The sequence below is a fragment of the Xenopus laevis genome, chromosome 4S, assembly GCF_017654675.1.
Source record: "Xenopus laevis strain J_2021 chromosome 4S, Xenopus_laevis_v10.1, whole genome shotgun sequence".
In the NCBI taxonomy this organism is placed as follows: domain Eukaryota; kingdom Metazoa; phylum Chordata; class Amphibia; order Anura; family Pipidae; genus Xenopus; species Xenopus laevis.
This window is the reverse complement of record NC_054378.1, coordinates 46,929,832-46,945,795: the sequence shown is the minus strand read 5'-3', so window position 1 is coordinate 46,945,795 and position 15,964 is coordinate 46,929,832. Positions and strand designations below refer to the sequence as shown.

General features: G+C 40.9%; 1 long non-coding RNA gene across 1 annotated transcript; it reads left to right on the top strand.

The window, feature by feature from the left end:
• The first annotated feature begins 477 nt into the window (after positions 1 to 477).
• LOC121393264 lies at positions 478 to 13,545 on the top strand. Its single transcript, XR_005960923.1, has 2 exons — positions 478 to 2,631; positions 13,051 to 13,545. It is a non-coding gene; the product is annotated as an uncharacterized LOC121393264 (long non-coding RNA).
• The last annotated feature ends 2,419 nt before the right edge of the window (positions 13,546 to 15,964 follow it).

Genomic DNA, 15,964 nt, shown 5'->3' with positions numbered 1-15,964 from the left:
ACTGGTTGCTATGGGTTAATCCCCAGGAACAAATTTGCACAGTGTTTATAAATGAGCCTGTTAGCGACATTTTCTCAACTTCCATGAAAACGGAAAGTATTGGGGTACAGCCACTTTAAAGAATTGTAGCGGTTTACTTGTGATGCTAAAGATAATAGTTAAACCTTATTTACTTGTAATTGGTAACTACATTGTTCAAACAACTTGTCTGGGTGTATTTAAATATGTAATTGAGAAAACTCACAACAAAGCTACACCTAAGGTTTTGTTTTAAAGGAGTATGAAACATACAAATGAATATGGCTAAAAAGGACATATTTCATATACTGAACGTTTTGCACCAGCCTAAAGTTTCAGCTTCTCAGTAGCAGCAATGATCCAGGACTTCAAACTTGTTCATATGGGTTCAACATCTTGGAAAGTGTCTGTGACACTCACATGCTCAGTGGGCTCTCAGCAGCTGTTGAGGCTAAGCTTAGGGGTCGTCATAAATTATTAAGCAGAAAATGAGGTTGGACTGTAATATAACTGATGCTACAGGGCTAATTATTACATTCCCTAGATATAATGGTAGGTGACTTGTAACCTCATCTTAAAATCCTTACCAGCTGTGAGAATGAGTTTGGATTAATGAACCCTTATATTGTGCAGTCTGCCAAGATATGGGTTGGTACAATATACTTTCCCTCCTAAAAATGTAGGGAACCGTTATCTGATCACCCTTTTTGCTTCCATCTTTCTAACTGCTCTAGAATGATCGCTGGTCTGCTATGTTTTACCAGCCACATAGTGTTTTGGTAATTAGAAATGTTTGGTTTTCCAAGAATTGATGGACTTTTTAGCCATAGCACAGTAGCAGTTTTGAAGCTGAATTTGCTCACAGGATAAAAAACATGGTGAACACTAGAAATTGCTTCAAATTATGATGCATAATGGGCTTATAACATGATCAGCTTTTTAAAGAGAGAATTCTGCTTCTAGACAAGGGTTTTTTTTTTATATGACTGCCCCACACTCATTGATTTTAATAATATACTATTTTTTATTTATTTATTGGTCGGCAGCCATGTTTTTTGGCCACAAAACTGCACTTGTACTTGGCACACCCTCACACTTTAATTTTCTGCAGTATTTTACAGAGATTATACATCACTGACATCAGTTTAGTGAAGTGATGCTCTTAAGGAACTTCCTCCATATTTTTGGAGTGTGGGAGTAAACCAGAGTGTCTGAATGAAACCCACACAAGCACAGGGAGAATATAAAACTCCTTGCAGATACTGCCCTGAAACATATGAGCCCAGCACGTCAGGGCAGCAATGCTACCCACTGTTGCCCACCATTGTGCAATGTTTTCAAGATCAATGAAGACTTATCGGTGGAGTGTATGTATTTTACTGAATCTGTAGGACTGGGCTGCCTGGCTATTTACTCCCTTGTGTTTTACAGATGAATTATACTTGCCTGAGCCACCAATCTGCCATATGCTTCCTACACACAGGCATCCAGAGTTCTGATGAGGTGACTTTATCTGTAGAGGAAACCCAGTGTGCATAGAGAAGGCAGGTTTCTCAGTGAAAGATGCTTTAATTGAGATGTATCTGAAACTTGTGCCTGGCCAGATGCTGTTCAATTGCAACAGTTTCCCACACTTTATTGGGGATTCAAGAGAATTCTACTAGGTGGATAACCACCGCCAATAACCATTATTTATCATATGTAATTAGCACTAAAGCTTTGCTGTCTTTTATCATATTCATATCACACATCAAAATGACAGATTCAGTGCTGCTAGGTGTGTGGAGCTAGAGGAAATGGGTTTAATGCTTTCAAGTAAGACTCAATAAAAAATAATATGCAGTTGGGTGTACATAAAGTTCTTTTTTTATTAGCAATGATGTTTTGTGTCCAGCACTTATGTTGCTTATCTATAACTCGAATATGTTACAGTATGCTAGGAGTTGATTGCTTAACCAAGACCCAGGGCTGTATTTAGGTCAAGTGGCAACCTAGGTACTGGTACGGAACGCATTTTTGGACATCCCCCGGTGAAATACCTGTCCTTCATGCGATGTCCTACGGCTTAGGAATGCCGCATCGTGTGATTTTACCGTCACCCATCCTCCAAATCTGCAGTCATACCTCCGTCCTCTACCCTCCCTTCTCAGCCATCAGCCATACAAACTTTGCCCTCAGCCTTCCGCCCTCCTCCCTCAATCCTACACCTTCAGCCCTCCGCCCTCTTCATTCAGCCCTCTTTCCTCAGCACTCAGCCTTTCTCTTTACCTCTTCAGCCCTCCGCACTCCTCCCTCAAAGAGGTCCACTCACAAAACCAAAGACCCCTATTGGCTGTGAAAATGGCGCCAAATGCGAAAGTTAAAAAAAAAAGAGCTCTGACGGGGGAGAGCGGAGAGTGAAGTGCGGAGGGTAGAGGGCTGAGCAGGGAGGGCAGAAGGTGGAGGACTGAGGGCAGAGGAAAGAGAGCAGAGGACTGAGGGCGGAATTCGTATGACTGATGGCTGAGAAGGGAGTGTAGAGGACGGAGGTATGACTGCAGATTTGGAGGATGAGTGACGGTAAAAGCACCCTATGCGGCATTCCTAAGCTGTAGGACAATACATGGAGGACAGGTATTTTGCAGGAAGATGTCCTAAAATGCGTTCCGTATACCGGGCCTTATAGTGCCACCCCCCCCCCTCAAAATTCCGCAAAAAACACCACTTCCAGAGGTCACTCATTGTATGTATACTATGTAGAAAATGAAGATTTCACTGGAGAGCTTTTTTTAGTGAAACAGTGAAGACGTTTATTCAAGATGCATTTAAGCATCTTCAATAAACGTCTTCACTGTTTCACTAAAAAAAGCTCTCCAGTGAAATCTTCATTTTCTACATGATATCGCTTTCCTGGACGTGGCAAACCCAGATCACTGTTGGATTGAGCTATCACTGATTTATACGGTTTGTGGCAACAAGTTATTTGCATTTTGGACATTGTATGTATACTACTAGGTCCAACAAGAGTTTTGCCTTTCCTTCTTTACTCTCTTGTTTTCATGACCAAAATAGTAAGTTTGTTTTTATGCTCTATGAGCTGGGGCATACGTTAAATTAGATGTAGGAATGACATGGACATAAATGATATCTGTCTGCTGCTCCATTTCACCTTTATTCTGGTGAGGTGTGTTATGTAGCATGAGCCTCCCGAGGTGCACGTGAGAGGAGTAGCTCTGTTCTGTGCAGGTTGTTTGCTAACACATCAGAAATGCACGCAATGAGCTGCCATGCAACGTACTGAAGAACACAGGGAGCTGTACTTGTACTGCAGCTAAATTAAGGCAGGTAACTTAAAGCAACAAGGCTTCAAAATGGAGAGCAGAGGCCGGCGTCATTTTGCAAAATGTAAAATGGTGGAATGAGGCCTTTGTTTGCACCCTGCACTGTAAATGACCCCCGATATCTTCAAGAACATTCTCTTGTTCAGTTTGCAACTGGCTGCAAACAATAGTGAGGCATGTTTGTGTTCCCTTTAAAAATGTGAGAAATCAGAGTACCTTTACATAAACAAAACATAAACATTTGTATATAAACAAAATTAAAACATTTTATATTTTCAATCAAAAAGGTTGACATGTGCCTTTGTGAAAGAGTCAAAATTGCCCATCGAATCCAATTTTTGGGGCAACTGAAAAATGATGGCCTCTCAGTAGCAGAAATGGCTGCAACAGTCTATTGTGCAGCACCTTTGGTCAGTCTCCTGTCACAGTCAAAACTTAAATGGCAGTGACAGAATCTGAGACAAGATGCAGCATTTAGATATCCCAGCATTACATGCATCATAAAAACCCATAGAAGGAACAGTTTTAAAGGGCAGTTTTAGCTTCCCATTAAAGAAAATCCTTGAACTGCATCTTGTATGCAAATCCTGCAGCCAAAGGAATACTATCATGGGAAAACAGGTTTTTTTCAAAATGCATCAGTTAAAGGAAAACTATACCCCCCAAACAATGTAGGTCTCTATTAAAAGATACCGAGTAAAACAGCTCATGTGTAAAACCCTGCTTCATGTAAATGAACCATTATCATAATAATATACTTTTTTAGTAGTATGTGCCATTGGGTAATCATAAATAGAAAATTGCTATTTTAAAAAATAAGGGCCGCCCCCTGAGATCGTAAGATTCACTGTGCACACATACAAACCACATGTAAGGTCACATGAGCCAATTAACAGACAGAGTTCTGCCTTTTGCTTCCTCACTTCTTCCTGTTACAGTTAGTGTTGTAGTATTTCTGGTCAGGTGATCTCTGAGGCAGCACAGATAGAGTCACGAAATGGTGGCTCAAGGCAAGAGATGTAAACGGGCAATATTTATGTAAATATATATTCCATTTTGGTAAGATTCTTTAATATGTCATTCAATTTGATACAAACTATCTGTTGCTTAAGTATTCATTTTGGGGGTATAGTTTTCCTTTAATAGTGCTGCTAGAGCAGACTTCTGCGCTGAAGTCCATTTTTCAAAAGAGCAAACATATTGTCAGTTTCCAGGTGCCCCTAGCAGGGCCAGAACTAGGGGTAGGCAGAGTAGGCACGTGCCTAGGGCGCATAGCTGGGGGGGCGCCAGGCACGTACCTGCTCTGACGCCTACCCCATTGTCCGGTCCCGTCTCTCCCCGACTGCCATGACTATTTTTTGGTAATAATGCGCTTATGCGCACTCGTTCACGCACTCAGCCGGCGCCATGCCCAGCCAGGTTGCCTAGGGCGCCTGGCTGGGTTGGCCCAGCACTGGCCCCTAGTCATGTGACTTGTGCTCTGATAAACTCCAGTCACTCTTTACTGCTGCACTGCAAGTTGGGTTGATATCCCCCCTCCCCCCCCAGCAGTCCATCAGCAGAACAATGGGAAGGTAACAAGATAACAGCTCCCTGGTAGATATATAAGAACAGCACTCAATAGTAAAAATCCATGTCCCACTGCAACTCCTTCAGTTACATTGAGTGGGAGAAACAATAGCAGAAAGCAGTTCCATGCTAAAGTGCTGGCTCTTTCTGAAAGCCCATGACCAGGCAAAATGACCCGAGATGGCTGCCTACACACCAATATTACCACTAAAACAAATACACTTCTCATGTTAGGAATGAAATTTTACATGGTAGAGTGAATAATTTGCAGTGTAATTTAGAAATAAAAACGACACCATAAAAATCATGACAGAATCCCTTTAATTGTTAACAATGGAAGAAAATAAAGGCTGCTTACAGAAAGTGGTGGGGACATTAGGGTACAAAGACTTGCTGGAAAGGGTGGGGGCAGGGGGGGGAAGATGTAAGGAGACAGTGTTGGTAATTACATATCAACGTCCCCCATCCATTTATATTAAAGAAATAAATTGCAGAGGGGTTTAATGGCTTTCTTTTGAAACAATGCTAATTAACCCTGGCAGCAATTATCGAAGGAACGGTATTTTTGTGCAAATTAGGCAGCGGAAACACCCACTGATTTCATGGTTCTTCCACAGAAATGGTCTACTTTGTGGCTGCTTAGAATTAGTAATACAAGGTATAAACAAACACCTAGTCCTCTGTACTGACAATGTGCAGCATTTCATATGGGAATAATAAGCCTTTAACAGGAATTCTGCCTGGCAGCACTGTCCCAAGGGAGATCCAGTCACACCAAACGTCATGAATATCTTATGAAGGAACAAATGTGCTTCGTTTGCATTTGAATGGGATGCTAGGAATCCAAACAGAAGTGTTCCGGGGTAATAGGGCGGGGATGTACTAAAGACCTTGCATGCGGAAGGCACGATCATGAAGGAGGAGCACTGAAGAATTAAGACTAAACATGAGCAAAGGAAGGGTGCCCAGTATTTAGCTCATTCAGCTCTCCTGTCTGGCCTCTGTGATACCCAGCAATTGAGCAACATTGGCGCTTATTATTTTCCTTCATAGTTCATATAATGTTAACTACCTGCCTTATTATGTGTAATTTCTGTGCCGTGAAACGAATATAAAATAGGTAATTAATCCATAATAGATGGCAAGGTAATTTCATGTAATGAGGATAACTGCGGAGCACTTCATCAGTCTCTTGGACATAAAAAAAAAGTCAGTCAGGAAATTTTCCTCCACATTCTGCTTACTTTAAAGGAGAAGGAAAGTCGTTTGATACTTGGGGGTGCCAAATGTTAGGCACCCCCAAGTGATTGTATTGACTTACCTGATTCTCTGGGCCAGTGCTCCTATCAGCAGAAAACTGCAACGGCCCCGGGTTTCTTCCAGCGAGCACCACGGAGCGATCCTCTTCCGGCTTCTTCTTTCTTCAAATTTCCCGGGGCAGACACATGCGCAGTATAACAAAACTTTTTAGTTAAAGTACGGCTTTTCGCTCTACTGCGCATGCGCATCCACGAGAAGAAAGAAATAACTTACCGATACGCCACTTGCGCTCCTCTTCAGCAAAGGCAATCCGATCCATGGTGCAGCGCTCAATTTCTCCTCCCTGCCTTCCTTATAGGAGATGGCCACGGAAGAGAAATCGACCACCGCACAATGGACAGTTGCCCTATCGTCTTTTCTGAAAAGGAGTGCAATCGGAGTTTCGGAAAGTTATTTCTTAATAAAGGCTGTACGATTATCTGACCCACTAAATCTTGTCATGCAACAGCACAAGTGGCATCCTACAAAATTGGATCATAAACTGCTGTAATAGAAGTCTGATCAGGTGGAAGTTTTGTTTCGTATTTTATGTAATTTGGTATGTTGCAGAAATGGCTTTGGCACATGCAGCACTACTTGTGACAAAAACACTTGAGACTAAGCAGGATTGGGAGCCACATATTATATATAGTCAGTATTCTAAGAGGTGGTGCAAATAAGGGTAAAAATCAACTAAATGCCCCCGGGAAAGAAAAAACACAGCTTGTTTGAATGAGCCGCAACAAAATGGCATTAATTTCCAAAAAACGGTAAAATCTGGGAATGTAAAATCAGGGTTTTCCTGTATATATTGTGATGCACTCAGGGACTTCATAGTGCAGTAACCAAAATTTAAAAATGTTATCAAAAATTCAACTTTTCAGTCCCACTGAGTCTTGAGCGAGAGGTCCCAGTGGGAGTGAAACATTGATGATAAATGTGTTTTTTTTCACTGTATTATTAAGTCCCTGAGTGGGTGACTGTGCTATTAAATGATGCATATGACAGAGATGTTACTTACTGCTACAGGTGAGGCTGTTGAATTCTGCTTTGTTGGGTTGAATTCAAGGAGGGTAATGAAAGGCTGCAAGCAAGTTAAAAATACACAGTGGTTCCCACAGTGGGTGAGATACAAGCATAACTATGTCAGTTCTGATTCATTGGTGCAATTGGGTTAGGTACATCCCCTCCAGACAGTCGCAGTTATGCTGGAATCATGGGGGGAAAACTATTGCGTGGCCAAAAAAAAAAAACATGGTGGATACACGAAAATTGCACTTTGCCCACTGCACTCGTGGTGATAACACCCCTTGTAATGTAGGAATAATTTAAATCTGATAATTTAATGGAGCAATGACATGTAAGCACACTTCAGCAATTTGCAGGGCAACACTATTCACTAGATGTAAAGCAGAGGTGGCTCAAAGTGAAATACAGTATACGCCAGCTAGCTATAGGTACAGTTAGCCACAAGGTGGTGCTACATACTTTGGACAAGAAAATGTGAATCTGTTTTTCGTATTCCGGCTCTTCATGATCACTGTCAATGCCGTCTCCAAAGGACCTTCTCATCACATGTCTAAAAGCCTCTCCATACTTAAAAACATGTTAGTAATACAAACAGCCATTTTACATGAGCAAGCTGAAGGTGTATACATATTTACAGAGCAGAGTTTTTTAGGGCATTTGCTTCCAGGCAATACAGATGCTAATAGTGTTTGCTAACTACAAAGTAGACCGCTTACTAGCCTGTGTACAAAGCCAAAATGACAGCCTTCCAGACTGATAGTTGGCCAGATAGCTATTGAATTCCTATTGAAATCCCTTCAGTGAGGACGACATCTGAAAGAGGATGCTGTTCTCTCCTGATGGGTATGGTTTTCTGTCAGAAACCAATCATTGACCTGGGGATGAAAAGACTATGAGTCCAGTTTGACCCTCCCCCAGGTAGCCACAATAAAGCAATGGCCCGTTACTAGGGTGACCTCAGCCAATCACATCTTTACATATATGGCCAGCTTTAGTCAAACTTTGAAACATATGAAAACTGTCTCTACCAGAAATCTTCAAAACATATTTTTGTTCTCCCCCCCATTCCAATGAGACATTGGATCAGGTCCCCTAAGCTCATAACAAGGTCACATACTTTTAATAACATACCCCTAATAGATTTTTCTGTTAAATTTAAAGGATAACCAAGACTGTGAATGATCATTCCCACTCAAATTTCATTCGTGCTTTACCTTGAGTCAACTCAGCAGTCTGGAAAACTTGGCCTACACCATTCTAAAAGTTAGTTACGAGGTATCCAACTCCATTTTTACACAGGGACATTGCATGCATACAGCACAATTCTCTTTACAACAAGCCTTGATGCTATCCACAAGCTGTTTTAGGGGTTTTACTGACGAGCGGTTGTAGCTGCGCTCCCCTGCGTTCCGTTTTTCTGCATTCAGCCGCAGGGGAGCGCAGGAATAGATGCATTAAGTTTTTTCCAATGGGGCTGTACTCACACAGGCGCGTGTAGGCGCCGAACGCAGGAAAAATGCAGCATGTTGCGTCTCAACCTGCGTTAGGCACCTACACTCCAGTAGCTCCCCAGCTTATTTTCTGCTGTAAAGCTAGGGAGAGCAAAGCAGTTATAGTGTGCCTGACAGAAATTCATGTATAATGACTACAACATCTTAAAGTGCAAAGGGAGCACATTTTAAAGGTTATAAGATTATAAGAGAAAACTTCTGTAGAGAAATTTCCGACATAGACATGAAGTTATGAACCAAAGGATTCCCTCGTATGTCACAATGCAAAAGAAGAGGAAGGGAACTCTGTGGAACACATTGAACTTTTCCACAGCATTGTTGATTTTATTGGTTTAAGAAAAACTTTCTGCAAACTGCGTTACGTATTGTCTGCAGAAGTGTGAGTCATGCATTTGCTTTATGCAAATGAATGGGCTTTGGACACACCTCTGATTTTCTGAGGGAAGTCTGACTGTGTTGGTTAGCATGGTCAGAAAGCATGTAATATGGACTATGTTTAGTGCCAAGGGTCCAGTATAGGGACCAGTAAGCAGAGTCAGCAGTTTTTATTATGGTATAGCCAGCTTTAGGCTAATGTCATACAAGCCCTTTCTTCACAGGTTCTGATGCTGTGTGTATTAAAGGGATACTGTCACAGGAAAACATGCAATTTTCAAAATGCATCAGTTAAGAGTGCGGCTCCAGCAGAATTCTGCACTGAAATCCATTGTTCAAAAAGAGCAAACAGATTTTTATATATATATATATATATATTCACTTCCTGAAGACGGCTTGAGTTTAGAGGCCGAAACGTCGAAATAAAGATATTCTATTTTATACACTTGGAACAAGTCCTGTGAGTGCGGTTCTTTTTGCAGCTTTATATATATATATATATATATATATATATATATTTATTTTTCATTTTGAAATATGACATGTGGCTAGACATATTGTCAATTTCCAAGGTGCCCCTAGTCATGTGACTTGTACTCTGCTAAATTCCAGTCACTCTTTACTGCTGTACTGCAAGTTGGATTGATATCACCCACCCAGAAGCCTAACAACAGAACAATGGGAAGGTAACCAGATAGCAGCTCCCTAACACAAGACAACAGCTGCCTGGTAGATCTAAGAACAGCATTCAATAGTAAAATCCAGGTCCCACTGGGACACATTCAGTTACATTGAGTAGGAGAGACAACAGCCTGCCAGAAAGCAGTTCCATCCTAAAGTGCTGACTCTTTCTGAAATCACATGACCAGGCAAAATGACCTGAGGTGGCTGCCTACACACCAATATTACAACTAAAAAAAATGCACATTGCTGGTTCCAGAATGAAATGTTATATTGTAGAGTGAATTATTTGCAGTGCAAACAGTGTAATTTAGAAATAAAAACTACACAGTAAAAATTGACAAAATCCCTTTAAGTGAAATCAGTGATTTTGACCAAAATCTGCCCCATGCGGGTGCCACTCATATCATTTACTACATACACACGGGACAGCTTTGGGGATATTGATGATATCACTGCCTGCATATTTCCACTAGCAGAGAAAACGTCTAGTTTGACATGACTCTTTTTTTTTAAAGGCTCCAAGCACATTTAAACTCCCCCCCCCCCCAATGAGGACAGGCATGTTTTGGACTGAAATGGCAGGATATTTCAGAACTAAGGTGGCTATTCGCTAGCTGACCTTGTAGCAAGTGATGATCGTCTACTATTGCCCTGATAGCCTGAACAGTCGGTTCTGGAGAAAGTGGAGAGTAGCTGCATCTTCTTATTTCTTCATATGCCCCCCTTGATGACATGGACTTCCACTCAGAGCTGTGGAGTCGGCAGCAATTTCGGGTATCTGGAGTTAGAGTTGCCAAAAATGTACCGACTCCTAATGACTAAATGCAAGCACTTAAATTAATCAAATCAGATTTAAGAGCTTCTATGAAGGAGGTTATGGTAGAAGCAATTCTGTTTCTTAGAAAAATACTTTAGTTAAATTTGGATTGTATTTAACAAGATATTCTACAGCTACAGTATATGCCAGGTTCAATTAATGTATATGTTGTTTTAGGTTTTTTGAATTGTTTTTGGTTTATGTAATTTAACTTTGATTTAGGTTTAGGATGTGGTTTATATTTATGAGCTTTGGCAGTGATGAAATACCTTGTATGCTGTGTACTTAACTTTCAATCAACATGGAAAATACATTTAAAGGAACAGTAATGCCAACAATTAAAGCGTTTTGAAGTAATTAACATATAATTCACTGTTCGTATGCGCTGGTAAAAGCTGTGTGTTTGCTTCAGAAAGACTACTGTAGTTTTTATAATCAAGCCGGCTTGTAGCCATGGAGTCAGTCATTCAAGATGCTAGGAGAAAGAAGAAAAGGCACAGGTTACATAGCACATAACAGATAATCCCTGTCCAATACAATGGTATTTTATCTATCTGCTATGTAACCTGTGCCTTTTTTCCATCTTGAATGGCTGCCCCCATGGCTACTCAGCAGCTTGTTTATATAAACTATAGTAGTGTTTCTGAAGGAAACACACCAGTTTCAAGTGCAGGGTAGAGTCCTGTGCAGGTCTGTTTTTTTTCACACCCGTGCCCATTCTTCATCCGCTTACCCTAAACCCAACCCGTACCCACCCAGGAAGCCTATCCGATCCCTTCACACATTAAGCGTTTCACCGGCCGGAAGTGACGCCATTTAAACCAGAAGCGATGTCACCGAGCAATTGTTTTTATATTGTAAAAGGTAGATTTTCTCTTATTATGCTTAATGACATGAAAACAACCCAATAGGATAGCTTTGCCATTAAAACAAATTTATACTCATTTTAGTTAACATCTTATTGATATAGAGAAATAGCAAATTGTTTAAAAATTAAGAATTCTGTATTTGGTGCTATGGTATATAGCAGGGCTGTCCAACTGACGACCCTCACCCCCCCCCCTTTATGGCTCCACATGAAAGCCTGCCTGCTGTGATTCCTTACCTTGTGTAAGCTTTAAAAGTCAGTACAAAACGAGCGGATCTTATCTTGTATGACCACCTTTAGAGTCCTGATAGGTTTCCCTTTCTCCTGCACTGTTCTGCCTGCCCTGTGTGTGTCATACTCTGCCTGCCCTATGCTCCATGTGTGTGCCATACTCCGCCTGCCCTATGCTCCCTCTGTGTGCCATACTCTGCCTGCCCTATGCTCCATGTGTGTGTCATACTCTGCCTGCCCTATGCTCCCTGTGTGTGCCATACTCTTTCTGCCCTATGCTCCCTGTGTGTATCATACTCTGCCTGCCTTATGCTCCCTGTGTGTCATACTCTGTCTGTTCTATGCTCCTTGTGTGTGTCATACTCTGCCTGTCCTATGTTCCCTGTGTGTGTCATACTCTGCCTGTCCTATGTTCCCTGTGTGTGTCATACTCTGCCTGTCCTATGTTCCCTGTGTGTGCCATACTCTGCCTGCCCTATGCTCCCAGTGTGTGTCATACTGTGCCTGTGGTAGGCAAACATGTTGGGGTTTAACATTTGGAAATACTTGTTAGGGGTCCCCAAGGTGTGTAATCATCTGCTGGGGGTTGCTGTGTAATCCACAGGGGAGGATGAGGCATATGGATTTAAGAGAATGTCTTAATATGACTTAATAAACTTGTTTCACATATGGGAGATATCCTTACAATGAGCACCAATCATTTGTTTGTTTTTTGGTGTGCTACCACTAGGGATGCACCGAATCCACTTTTTTGGATTCGGCCGAACCCTCGAATCCTTTGTGAAAGATTCGGCCGAATACCGAACCGAATCCGATTCCTATTTTGCATATGCAAATTAGGGGTGGGAAGGGGAAAACATTTTTTACTTCCTTGTTTTGTGACAAAAAGTCACATGATTTCCCTCCCCGCCCCTAATTTACATATGCAAAATAGGATTCGGGTTCGGCCAGGCAGAAGGATTCGGCCGAATCCAAATCCTGCTTAAAAAAGGCCGAATCCTGAACCGAATCCTGGATTCGGTGCATCCCTGGCTACCACCATTAATGTGGACATGGTCTTAAAAGTTCTTGTGGTAACTATGGTATGGTTTAAAGTGGGTGTGGTTTAAAAACAGGGCATGGTCAACACTGGCTTCGATTATCGACCCTCCACCACCAAGGCTATAAAAATTCTGGCCCTCTGTACTACAGAAGTTGGACGGCACTGGTCTATTGCATTGTTGAATAAGGTTTGCAGATAATAAATCTGATAGCTATACCACTGCCTCTAATATAAGTGTTTGTGTACATTTAACTCACTGTTAATTTGTTTTTGTTTTTTCATTTCAGTTTGCTTTGGGGATGAGGAAGTTCCATGCAAAAAAGAAACGCTCTGAGCAGTCACAGCTTTGAAGAGGATGCGGCGACTATTATAAATAGGACTTCTTCAGTATAATGAGCACTGGCTATTTGTCCATCAAAGATCTGACACCAATCTATTGGGACAAATGCATATTTTATTACATGTACGCCTTTCATATTATTGACTGATATGGCTTTCATGCACAGGTGGATATTGTTTACAGAGGGCATGAAAATTTAGTTTCTGATACAGCTGCCAAGCCAAATATTTACATGTCAAACTCTTCTGGAGAATGAAAAATTTCCACACCTGTGCACTGGAGTATCCTGGAGCCAGTTTTTCATGACTGAATAAAATGCATAAAGAGCATTTTTTCACATAAACAACTCAATTCATTAGCACAAATGTTGCTTCTTGTAAAAATGTTTCTGATTTGTTTGCATACTCCATCTTATGTATAAAATATATATCATATATGTTCACCTTTGAGTTAACTTTTAGGATGATGTAGAGAATGATATTCTGAGACAATTTGTATTTGGTTTTCCTTTTTTATTATTTGTGGTTCTTGAGTTATTTAGCTTTTTATTCAGCAGCTCTCCAGTTTCCAGTGTCAGCAAACTGGTTGCTACGGTCAAAATTACCCTAGTAATCATGCATTGATTTGAATGAGAATATGGAATATTAATAGGGGAAGGGTCTGACTAGAAAGAGGAGTAATAAAAAGTAGCAATAACAATAAATTTGTAGCCTTACAGAGCATTTGTTTTTAGACGGGGTCGGTGACCCCCATTTGAAAGCTGGAAAGAGTCAGCAGAAGAAGGCAAATAATTCAAAAACTATATAAAAAAAAATAATGAAGAGTTTCTTAGATTTGGCCATTCTATAACATAGTAAAAGTTGGTGAACCACCCCTTTAACTATATAGGAAGCAAACACTTTTGGTAAAGTTCCGCCTGGAAATCAAAGAGAATGGAGGGTTGTCTATATAAGAGTTAAAGCTTAAATACAGGTGCAAAGATCAACAAGTCCTTCCCAACAAAGGGCCAGCATATAGAAAGTTATAGAATAATGTATGGCTACCCCTAGTTCCAGCCCTGCCACAATGCCATCTATTTGCTTCACATACATTTACAGGAAATATCCAGCCAAATAACACATTTTTTATGCATGTATTAAAAAGTTATTTGCAAATACAATTCAAAGAAAATAATGTATTATATTGCGAGAAATCAGTATTTTCATGCGTACTGAACAACAGAATGTACAGTTATGTGATAGCAACCAAGGAAATAACATTATGCATACTTTCCATACGTATAAACTAAGGATTACAGCTAGATATGCAAAAAGTAAATGGAAAAAGAAATAAGTGAGATTGGTACAGCTGCAAAGGCCAAGCCTGGGAGATGCATCATTGTCTCCATTACTTTATCATTGAGTTGGTATAATGTGAAATAAAAAGGCCCTGATGGAAATATGCGAAGTGCTGCTGAACAATGAACTACTTTAATGCCCCATATGCCATACTTACCCTTCGCCGCAGATTCTTTCAGCGGAGTTCCGCACATCCATCTTCCGCATCCTCGGTAAACTGAGAGGGAGATCGGCAATTTCCATGTAATTCCACGCACGCGCAGTTGTTGCAAACCGGCAAACTGCTCCAACTGCGCATGTGCAGAAATACCATATATCTCCATATCAATACCATATCTCCCAGTCAGCTTACAGAGGACACGGAAGATGGATGCATGGGACTCCGCTGGAAGAATCTGCGCCGAAGGGTAAGTATGGAATATGGGGCATTTCCCCGGGGGTAGTTAGCCAGGGAGGAGGAGAGGGGGTCTACGTGGGGTGGGGTACAGTGTTTTTTGCAAAAGCTTTTCTTTTTTTTAAATTCTGACTTATTTGAAAGTTTTAAACAGAGCATAAAGAAACAGAAAAAGAAATTCAGTTAATACACATTATCCCTTTTAACTCTTTACAGTCTGTATTACAAAGCTGCAATCAGGGCACCATTTCCACTCTGAATGTAAAGAAAGCAGGTGACATGGATAAGATGAATCCGATAGAAGAAAGAAAGAAAAGAGAAGATCTTTTAGCTATTACAAATATCTCCCACGTGGAATATCCTATGAGCAGGCGTCTCAGATCAGCCAGTCTAGCTTTACTATACAAAGGCGTAAAAAATGCTTAAATAGTCTACTAACCTCTACATTCCCTAGGAATTACAAACAGCTCTATGTGCATGATAATCCTAGAACACCTACCCTGTTTCCTTAAACTGTGTCCAATAAAACCATTTCTGATTATATTTCTCTCTCTCTTGTGTGGATGATCCACCATTTTAGGAGATGTGTGCTGTTTCCAGTTTAAGGAAATAAGCAATTTAGCTGTATCTAGCAAAATTGGTACAACAGATTTGCGATATGTCCGAATTGATCTAGACGTGTGGTAGATCCAAAGGAGCATTTGGAATTTCTACATCTGTGATTTCTTTAATGGTTTCCCTTATCTGAGACCAGTAGTCCATTAATCCCAGGCATTCCCAGAAGATATGACACAGATTCCCCATCCCTTCGTTGCACCTCCAGCATGTGGTGGAAGTGTTTTGTATATCTTGGCCAATTTAACCGGGGTTCTATACCAACTGCTTAACAATTTATAATTGAGCTCCTGAATTTTGCAACAGACCGAGGTTGAATGCACCAAAAGGACAATTTTTTCCCAATCTTCTTCCTCTATTGTAAGTCCTAATTCTTCCTCCCATTTAAGTTTGAATGCATCGCTTGGCGAGATTTTGATAGTTTAGAATACACTTGTATAGATAAGAGATAGTTCTCTGTGGAGGGTCCATCGATTCCCAAAGAATTTCTACCTGCGTAGGTGTCTCTTTGGTCG